Here is a 9,284-nt window from a genome sequence, read left to right as displayed (position 1 = left end):
TTAAATTAGAGACACTAGATACTGATATACACCTGAACATCAGCAGGAGAGGACTCTTTAAAGTAGAGACACTACATACTGATATACACCTGAACATCAGCAGGAGAGGACTCTTTAAATTAGAGACACTAGATACTGATATACACCTGAACATCAGCAGGAGAGGACTCTTTAAAGTAGAGACACTACATACTGATATACACCTGAACATCAGCAGGAGAGGACTCTTTAAAGTAGAGACACTACGTACTGATATACACCTGAACATCAGCAGGAGAGGACTCTTTAAAGTAGAGACACTACATACTGATATACACCTGAACATCAGCAGGAGAGGACTCTTTAAAGTAGAGACACTACATACTGATATACACCTGAACATCAGCAGGAGAGGACTCTTTAAAGTAGAGACACTACATACTGATATACACCTGAACATCAGCAGGAGAGGACTCTTTAAATTAGAGACACTAGATACTGATATACACCTGAACATCAGCAGGAGAGGACTCTTTAAAGTAGAGACACTACATACTGTGGGAAATCGGGTTGGCTTCACATTATTCCTGCTGCTTGGATTAAATCATAGATCTCCTTTCACCCCTCCCCCCAAGGTCCAAAGTAGGTTTATCGATCGGCTTACTAAAATAATCCACAACGGGGGAAAAGGAAAGAAAATAACTAATATTGATTTATGACAGCTTGTTTATAATTAAATAGCGGAATAACTAACGGCACCGGAGGGACGGGGATGAAAGAGGATTATGAGGATGAGGATGTCTTCTTCTTCCTGTCCGTGCACATTAATATCTTCCTGTGCCAGATGTTAGCTGTTTAACAGAGCAGGTGTGCCATAACACATGTGTGTGGAAACTGAATACTGTATGTGATCAAGGGCTTTTTAATAAGACAGCACAGCAATAGAAAGGAGAGAGTGTGGAGAGAAATGTAGAGGATGGCAGAGAGAGGAGAATTAAAGAAGTTTTGGGAAAAGATTATAAAAAGATTAAGATTTTTAAATTATGATTTGGCGCCCCCTGGTGGTTGGAAAGCTGATATTGCAACTTGTAAAAAGTGCTGGACACATCTGCTGTATAGATTTAATCAGACATATCGTCTTACATTCCTCATTGTTCGTAGAAATAGTAGTGTGACAAATATCATTCATCAGTGAACTCTCAAACTTGTACGATGTGAGGGTCTAATGACAGAGGGTCTAAGGACAGAGGGTCTGAGGACAGAGGGTCTGAGGACAGAGGGTCTAAGGACAGAGGGTCTGAGGACAGAGGGTCTGAGGACAGAGGGTCTAAGGACAAAGGGTCTGAGGACAGAGGGTCTGAGGACAGAGGGTCTGAGGACAGAGGGTCTGAGGACAGAGGGTCTAAGGACAGAGGGTCTGAGGACAGAGGGTCTGAGGACAGAGGGTCTGAGGACAGCGAGATAAAGGACAGAGGGTTTAAGGACAGAGAGTCAAAGGACAGAGGGTCCGAGGACAGAGGGTCTGAGGACAGAGAGTCAAAGGACAGAGGGTCTGAGGACAGAGGGTCTAAGGATAGAGGGTCTGAGGACAGAGGGTATAAGGACAGAGGGTCTAAGGACAGAGGGTCTGAGGACAGAGGGTCTAAGGATAGAGGGTCTGAGGACAGAGGGTATAAGGACAGAGGGTCTAAGGACAGAGGGTCTGAGGACAGAGGGTATAAGGACAGAGGGTCTAAGGACAGAGGGTCTGAGGACAGAGGGTATAAGGACAGAGGGTCTAAGGACAGAGGGTCTAAGGACAGAGGGTCTGAGGACAGAGGGTATAAGGACAGAGGGTCTAAGGACAGAGGGTCTGAGGACAGAGGGTCTAAGGACAGAGGGTCTGAGGACAGAGGGTATAAGGACAGAGGGTCTAAGGACAGAGGGTCTAAGGACAGAGGGTGTCGTATTGTCATACTGATATTCTGTACAAACTGTGAAGTCCACTGAGACAAATGTAACATTGTGATATTGGGCTATAAATAAACATTGATTGATGGATTGGTTGATTTACTGATTGATTGGTTGATTTACTGATTGACTGATTGGTTGATTGATTGATTGATTGACTGACTGATTGGTTGATTGATTGACTGATTGACTGATTGGTTGATTGATTGATTGACTGACTGATTGGTTGATTGATTGACTGATTGACTGATTGGTTGATTTACTGATTGATTGACTGATTGATTGGTTGATGATTGATGATTGATTGGTTGATTTACTGATTGATTGACTGATTGATTGGTTGATGATTGATTGGTTGATTTACTGATTGATTGACTGATTGATTGGTTGATTTATTGACTGATTGATTGAAACTGTTCCTTTTTTACCAAACATTGTTTATTTGTTCAGCTGACACAGAAATGGTGTTTTAACCTGACATTGCAGAGACTCCCCACGAGGGGGCAGCAGAGTGTAAACAGCAACAACCTGACATCTTGATCATCCCTGCATGTAGTTCCGAAGAGTGCCATTATACTTGAGATTTAAAAACATATACTGATATATTCAAATTGCATCCAGCTCATGTAGAAGAGTGTGTACGTGCGCCCCCCCCCCCCCCCTTATAATGAAACGTGCAGCAGGGAGAGTCAACTAAATAAAGAGAGGGCAGTATCTTGATAACACCAGACAAATAACATCTATATGGAATTTCTTAAAGAAGGAAAGTTCCTGAAAAAACGAGCGAGTCGAGTTTTTTTTGTACGTGTTCAGAGAGTATTCTAAATGATTCTGTATATTTCGTGTTTAGATGCTCCTCTGAATATAGGTCTTTTGTTTTACCGATAATATGTATATGTTGGTTTTAAACATAATGGTTTATTTGTATTGTATTACATTTTTCAAGTAATTTTGTAATTGAATGTCAAAATGTACTCAGATCTTGTACTTGAGTAAAAGTTAGAAGTACTCAGATCTTGTACTTGAGTAAATATAGAAGTACTCAGATCTTGTACTTGAGTAAATGTAGAAGTACTCAGATCTTGTACTTGAGTAAAAGTAGAAGTACTCAGATCTTGTACTTGAGTAGAAGTAGAAGAACTCATATCTTGTTCTTGAGTAAAAGTAGAAGTACTCAGATCTTGTACTTGAGTAAAAGTAGAAGCACTCAGATCTTGCACTTGAGTAAAAGTAGAAGTACTCAGATATTGTACTTGAGTAGAAGTAGAAGTACTCAGATGTTGTACTTGAGTAAAAGTAGAAGTACTCAGATCTTGTACTTGAGTAAAAGTAGAAGTACTCAGATATTGTACTTGAGTAAATGTAGAAGTACTCAGAACTTGTACTTGAGTAGAAGTAGAAGAACTCATATCTTGTTCTTGAGTAAAAGTAGAAGTACTCAGATCTTGTACTTGAGTAAAAGTAGAAGTACTCAGATCTTGTACTTGAGTAAAGTAAAGTAGAAGTACTCAGATTGTACTTGAGTAAAAGTAGAAGTACTCAGATTGTACTTGAGTAAAAGTAGAAGTACTCAGATCTTGTCTTGAGTAAAAGTAGAAGTACTCAGATCTTGTACTTGAGTAAAAGTAGAAGTACTCAGATCTTGTACTTGAGTAAAGTAGAAGTACTCAGATCTTGTTCTTGAGTAAAAGTTAGAAGTACTCTGATCTTGTACTTGAGTACAAGTAGAAGTACTCAGATTTTGTACTTGAGTAAAAGTAGAAGTACTCAGATCTTGTTCTTGAGTAAAAGTAGAAGTACTCAGATCTTGTACTTGAGTAAAAGTAGAAGTACTCAGATCTTGTTCTTGAGTAAAAGTAGAAGTACTCTGATCTTGTACTTGAGTACAAGTAGAAGTACTCAGATTTTGTACTTGAGTAAAAGTAGAAGTACTCAGATCTTGTTCTTGAGTAAAAGTAGAAGTACTCAGATCTTGTACTTGAGTAAAAGTAGAAGTACTCAGATCTTGTTCTTGAGTAAAAGTAGAAGTACTCTGATCCTGTACTTGAGTAAAAGTAGAAGTACTCAGATCTTGTACTTGAGTAAAAGTAGAAGTACTCAGGTCTTGTACTTGAGTAAAAGTAGAAGTACCAGAGTGTAGGAATACTCTGTTACAGTAAAAGTCCTGCATTCAAAATGTTCCTCAAGTGAAAGTAGAAAAGTATTCTCATCTAAATATAGTGAAAGACAGTGAAAGTATTCGTTGTGCAGATTGGTCCATTTCAGAATAATATATATGATATGTTTTATAATGATTGATCATGAAAGTGTTCTCAAAGCTGGTGAAGGTGCAGCTAGTCTGAAGTACTTTGTAGACTGCAGGGTAGCTGGTGAAGGTGCAGCTAGTCTGAAGTACTTTGTAGACTGCAGGGTAGCTGGTGAAGGTGCAGCTAGTCTGAAGTACTTTGTAGACTGCAGGGTAGCTGGTGAAGGAGCAGCTAGTCTGAAGTACTTTGTAGACTGCAGGGTAGCTGGTGAAGGTGCAGCTAGTCTGAAGTACTTTGTAGACTGCAGGGTAGCTGGTGAAGGTGCAGCTAGTCTGAAGTACTTTGTAGACTGCAGGGTAGCTGGTGAAGGTGCAGCTAGTCTGAAGTACTTTGTAGACTGCAGGGTAGCTGGTGAAGGTGCAGCTAGTCTGAAGTACTTTGTAGACTGCAGGGTAGCTGGTGAAGGTGCAGCTAGTCTGAAGTACTTTGTAGACTGCAGGGTAGCTGGTGAAGGTGCAGCTAGTCTGAAGTACTTTGTAGACTGCAGGGTAGCTGGTGGAGGTGCAGCTAGTCTGAAGTACTTTGTAGACTGCAGGGTAGCTGGTGGAGGTGCAGCTAGTCTGAAGTACTTGGTAGACTGCAGGGTAGCTGGTGAAGGTGCAGCTAGTCTGGAGTACTTTGTAGACTGCAGGGTAGCTGGTGGAGGTGCAGCTAGTCTGGAGTACTTTGTAGACTGCAGGGTAGCTGGTGGAGGTGCAGCTAGTCTGAAGTACTTGGTAGACTGCAGGGTAGCTGGTGGATTTACTCCAGGTGGAACTAAAGTCTGATTCAACACTTGATTATATTTCACATCATTCATCCAGATCTGTGAAGTAACTAAAGGGATTAAATACATGAAGTGGAGTAGAAGTACAGAGTAGCAGTTCAATGGAAATACGCAAGTAAAGTGTCTCAACATTGTACTGAAGTACTTGAGCACTTCCCACCTCTGCTAACATGACTGTAAGCCGACATGTCTCCAATGTAAAACAAAGCTTGCATCATCAGGCTCAACCGGATGTATGAGCATGACACATATTGTGGTCATTGTTAAAAGAAACGACTCTGACAGCGCAGTAGCGTAACATGGTACTTAAATACTTGACTATATGCACGTAGTGACTTCCCACAGAGTGTACACTGATGGTAGCTTGCTAAAGGTTGGATCTAAATCTCTTTTATTTATCTCCTGATATCCCCCCCCCCCCCCCTTGCGCCTGTCACAGCTGCAGCCTCCCAGAAATCTGACGCATCTGTAAAGTAACTAAAGGTATTAAATACATGTAGTGGAGTAAAAGTACACCATCTAGGCTACCTCTGAACTGTAGTGGAGTAGAAGTACAGAGCAGCATTCAATGGAAATACTCAAGTAAAGTACAAGTAGGCTACCTCAAAATTGTACTTGAGTAAATCTACTTAGTTACTTCCCTCCCACCTCTGCTGTTTACATATGTTAAACTGATGGTCGCTTGCTAGAGGTGGAATATAAATCTCTTGTATGTATCTCCTGCCCCCCCCCCCCCCCCCCCCCCCCATCCCCCATCTGTCACAGCTGCAGCCTCCCAGAAATCTGACGCGTTTTTCGCATTTCCTGCAGCAAGAGAGCCGGAGACAGCAGTCTCGTTCCGGGGGGGAGGCATCCAGAGGTCTGTCCACGGGAAGTCAACATCAGGCCGTGCACCGAGGACCAGGAACCCCCCTTTACATCCCCGTGATCCGCCCCTCCTCTGCGGCTCTCTGCTCGCTGCAGTCCGGCTGAAACACCCCACACGCACCGGTCCTCTGGAGCCTCACAGCCCGGCTCACGGTGCGATGAAACCCGGGCTTTATTCTTCCAGGGAGTCCCGCTGCTGCAGTGTTGCTTAACGAGGATACACATCTGGGGCCTTTTGCGCGTTTGTTGTTGTGGCCGTGCACGTCTGAGGAACGCTGCCCCTGGTTATCTGTTGCTGCAGATCATTTTTTGACAAGTGTAAGGGGAGTGCAAGACGCTGACTCTGAGGAAAACATGTTTTAAATGTGGATTTCTCCCCGTTGGTATTCCACTGGAAGGAGTTCTGGCCGCAGGACCACCGGTCGAAACGCTAACTCTGATTAAAAACAGTTTTTGAAGGAGGTATATTTGGATTTGTCTGCGTTGTATTCCAAGAGCAGCACCGCTCAAACGCGTTCTGATGAAAACATGTTTGTGGATTGAACTGCGTAATTACTCCACTGAGGATCGCTGCCAGTGTGTTTCTGGATAACCCTGGGTGTGTACTTTCCACTGTAAACAAGTTGTAAGCAGTAGTGTTGTTGGAGACCCTCTGCCATGGTGATCTTCAACGGGCAGCTGAAGATCCGGATCCGCGAGGCTCTGGATCTGAAGCCCACGGCCTGGTCTCTGCGTCACGCCGTCGGCCCGAAGACCCAGAGCTTCCTCCTGGACACGTACATCGCCCTGAACGTGGATGATTCCCGCGTGGGGCAGACCTCCACCAAGCAGAAGACCAACAGCCCGAACTGGAACCATGAGTTCTGCACGGAGGTGCACGAGGGCCGGAGGCTCGAGCTCTCCGTGTTCCACGACGCGCCGATCGGATGCGACGACTTCGTGGCGAACTGCATCATCCAGTTTGAAGACATCCTGCACAGCGGGAGCAAGCACTTCGAGAACTGGGTGAGATGCTGTGAGGCCTCAAGGAGTAGCGGACTCTGAGGTGTTAGTCAAGCCGTGAGAGTAGAAGTACCAGAGTGAATACTCTGGTACGTGTAGAGTCCTGCATTCAAAGTGTTAAGTAGTCAAAGTCAACTTTATTGTCAATCTGTCAGTGTGCTGTACAGACGGAGAGATCGAAATGACGTTTCCCACAATCCCGAAAACAAAAATAAATGTTTATAAAAATATGTATGCAAATATATAATACACAATCAAAATACACATGTATACATATGCACACATTAAGACCTAAATAAAAACACATCAATCAACAAAATAACAGTCACTTCAATATCTTTGAGTATATCTTGTAGGCTACTTGAGTACAAGTAGAAGTACTCAGGTCTTTGAGTAAAAGTAGAAGTACTCAGGTTTTGTACTTGACTAAAAGTAGAAGTACCAGAGTGTAGGAATACAATGTTACAAGTAAAAGTCCTGCATTCAAAATGTTACTCAAGTAAAAGTAGAAGTACTGAGATTTTGTACTTGAGTAAAAGTAGAAGTACTCAGGTCTTGTACTTAGTAAAAGTAGAAGTACTGCGATATTGTACTTGAGTAAAAGTAGAAGTACTCCGATCTTTTAGTAAAATTAGAAGTACTCAGATCTTTGAGTAAAAGTAGAAGTACTCAGATCTTTGAGTAAAAGTAGAAGTACTCTGGTACTCAGGTCAGTACCAGAGTGTAAGGAATACAATGTTACAAGTTAAAGTCCTGCATTCAAAGTACACACACGTCAAAAAAGTACTTGAGTATTTTCATTTAAAGCTACTTTATACTTCTACTCCACTACGTTAGAGGCTATTGTACTATTCAAAGTTTACATATAAAAACACACGAAGGGATGCAACACTATATTTTCTTTTAAATATGCACAGTATTTCAAAACATATGTAAAGGTGGCTCTACTTTGACAAACTACAACATTACAATGACATGTATTTAAAAACCTGTATAGAAGAGCCTTTCTACATACTTGTACTCTTGATACACAAAGTACATCTTACTGACCAATTATCAGAACACTCCACTCCTGAGATGTGACACCTACATTACATTAGTGTCCCCTGGTCTCCAGCTGTGTGCGTCACTCTTTAGTGTCCCCTGGTCTCCAGCTGTGTGCGTCACTCTTTAGTGTCCCCTGGTCTCCAGCTGTGTGCGTCACTCTTTAGTGTCCCCTGGTCTCCCAGCTGTGTGCGTCACTCTTTAGTGTCCCCTGGTCTCCCAGCTGTGTGCGTCACTCTTTAGTGTCCCCTGGTCTCCCAGCTGTGTGCGTCACTCTTTAGTGTCCCCTGGTCTCCCAGCTGTGTGCGTCACTCTTTAGTGTCCCCTGGTCTCCCAGCTGTGTGCGTCACTTTTTAGTGTCCCCTGGTCTCCCAGCTGTGTGCATCACTCTTTAGTGTCCCCTGGTCTCCCAGCTGTGTGCGTCACTCTTTAGTGTCCCCTGGTCTCCAGCTGTGTGCGTCACTCTTTAGTGTCCCCTGGTCTCCCAGCTGTGTGCGTCACTCTTTAGTGTCCCCTGGTCTCCCAGCTGTGTGCGTCACTCTTTAGTGTCCCCTGGTCTCCCAGCTGTGTGCGTCACTCTTTAGTGTCCCCTGTTCTCCCAGCTGTGTGCGTCACTCTTTAGTGTCCCCTGGTCTCCCAGCTGTGTGCGTCACTCTTTAGTGTCCCCTGGTCTCCAGCTGTGTGCGTCACTCTTTAGTGTCCCCTGGTCTCCAGCTGTGTGCGTCACTCTTTAGTGTCCCCTGGTCTCCCAGCTGTGTGCGTCACTCTTTAGTGTCCCCTGGTCTCCAGCTGTGTGCGTCACTCTTTAGTGTCCCCTGGTCTCCCAGCTGTGTGCGTCACTCTTTAGTGTCCCCTGGTCTCCAGCTGTGTGTGTCACTCTTTAGTGTCCCCTGTTCTCCCAGCTGTGTGCGTCACTCTTTAGTGTCCCCTGGTCTCCCGGCTGTGTGCGTCACTCTTTAGTGTCCCCTGGTCTCCCGGCTGTGTGCGTCACTCTTTAGTGTCCCCTGGTCTCCCAGCTGTGTGCGTCACTCTTTAGTGTCCCCTGGTCTCCCAGCTGTGTGCGTCACTTTTTAGTGTCCCCTGGTCTCCCAGCTGTGTGCGTCACTCTTTAGTGTCCCCTGGTCTCCCAGCTGTGTGCGTCACTCTTTAGTGTCCCCTGGTCTCCCAGCTGTGTGCGTCACTCTTTAGTGTCCCCTGGTCTCCCAGTTGTGTGCGTCACTCTTTAGTGTCCCCTGGTCTCCCAGCTGTGTGCGTCACTCTTTAGTGTCCCCTGTTCTCCCAGCTGTGTGCGTCACTCTTTAGTGTCCCCTGGTCTCCCGGCTGTGTGCGTCACTCTTTAGTGTCCCCTGGTCTCCCGGCTGTGTGCGTCA

General features: G+C 44.4%; 1 pseudogene; it reads left to right on the top strand.

The window, feature by feature from the left end:
* Positions 1–5,774: 5,774 nt before the first annotated feature.
* On the top strand, positions 5,775–7,098 carry LOC117441959 (protein kinase C epsilon type pseudogene; annotated as a pseudogene).
* Positions 7,099–9,284: the final 2,186 nt, after the last annotated feature.

The sequence above is a fragment of the Pseudochaenichthys georgianus genome, unplaced genomic scaffold (assembly GCF_902827115.2).
Source record: "Pseudochaenichthys georgianus unplaced genomic scaffold, fPseGeo1.2 scaffold_2236_arrow_ctg1, whole genome shotgun sequence".
Lineage (NCBI taxonomy): Eukaryota > Metazoa > Chordata > Actinopteri > Perciformes > Channichthyidae > Pseudochaenichthys > Pseudochaenichthys georgianus.
The sequence above is the reverse complement of the archived record's forward strand: the minus strand, read 5'-3'. Positions and strand labels throughout refer to the sequence as shown.